Genomic DNA, 1,123 nt, shown 5'->3' on the forward strand with positions numbered 1-1,123 from the left:
CTTGGGGCCTCATTAAGTTGCTGAGGCTGGTTTTGAACTTGTGTTCCTCCTGCCTCAGCCTCTGGAGCCAGTGGGATTAGAGGTGTGTGGCATCACGCCTGGCAGAAATTTTGAACTCTAGACATTTTCACCAGTTAACCTGTTTGACTTTAACATTGTCTAGTGGGCTGGGGAGATAGCTCAGTTGGTAGAGTGCTTGCCTCACGTGCACAAAGCCCTGGGATCGATCCCCAGCACCACAAAAAAAAAAAAAAAGAAAAAAAACATTGTGTAAATTCTCTTCCGACCATCACGTTGATTCCTTTTGTTCATCAGTCCAATCTGGGCAGAGCCATTCTATTTTTTTTCTTCTTCTTTGGTGGCTCATCTTCAGAGCTGCTGTTTGTGCCGGGGCTGCTGCTCTGGAAGAGCTGGAGCCCAAGCCTGAGTCAGAGGAGGAAGAGTTTGTGGATGAGGCCCAAGATGAAGCTCTGCGGGAGCTCTCCTCAGTGTCCCCGTCCTCTGAGGAAGCTGAGGTAGGTGAGTAGATGTTTCTTCGCTCTCTGATGAAGAGTCACTGACAGAACTGTCCCTGCTGTTGCTACTGGAACTTGTTACACTTTCAGACCTTTTCTCCCCCACCCCTTGGTCTTTTTTTTCTACATGAGTCTCTCCAATGCTTTGTCGTAATAATAATTTTTTCTTTTTCTTTTAAAGCTGTCTTTAGTTCTGCTCTTCTTGAAGGTCTATGGAGGAATTTTCTTTTTCCTGTGCATTTGTAAGTCGAGCGTCCATATTCCAAGCCTTTCCGACATCTTGCATGTTGCTGATTTGCTTCAGCTTGTTTCCACGCCATGAGCCGGTGCACGGGAGTTGCCATCTTCATGTGAATATTCTACATAATCTGTGGCAGTTTAACTCTTTCTAGCATAGCACCTAAAGCATAACAAAATAGTAAAATTTGAGTATATAAATTTAAAATAAAGTTTTATGCTTCAAAACACGTCATAAATAAAATTTAATCCAGGTGCTAACTGAAGATGTTGCTGTGGTGCACTTGGAAGGCACATCGGAAAAGGTCATACTGACAATGCTCTGCAGGGAGCACCCTTCCAGCCCAGCTGTGTCCTCCTCTCTAGAGGAG

General features: G+C 44.7%; 1 pseudogene; it reads right to left on the minus strand.

The window, feature by feature from the left end:
* Window positions 1-311: 311 nt before the first annotated feature.
* Window positions 312-859, minus strand: LOC124979429 (zinc finger CCHC domain-containing protein 10-like; annotated as a pseudogene).
* Window positions 860-1,123: the final 264 nt, after the last annotated feature.

This window comes from Sciurus carolinensis, chromosome 3 (genome assembly GCF_902686445.1).
Source record: "Sciurus carolinensis chromosome 3, mSciCar1.2, whole genome shotgun sequence".
Classification (NCBI taxonomy): Eukaryota; Metazoa; Chordata; class Mammalia; order Rodentia; family Sciuridae; genus Sciurus; species Sciurus carolinensis.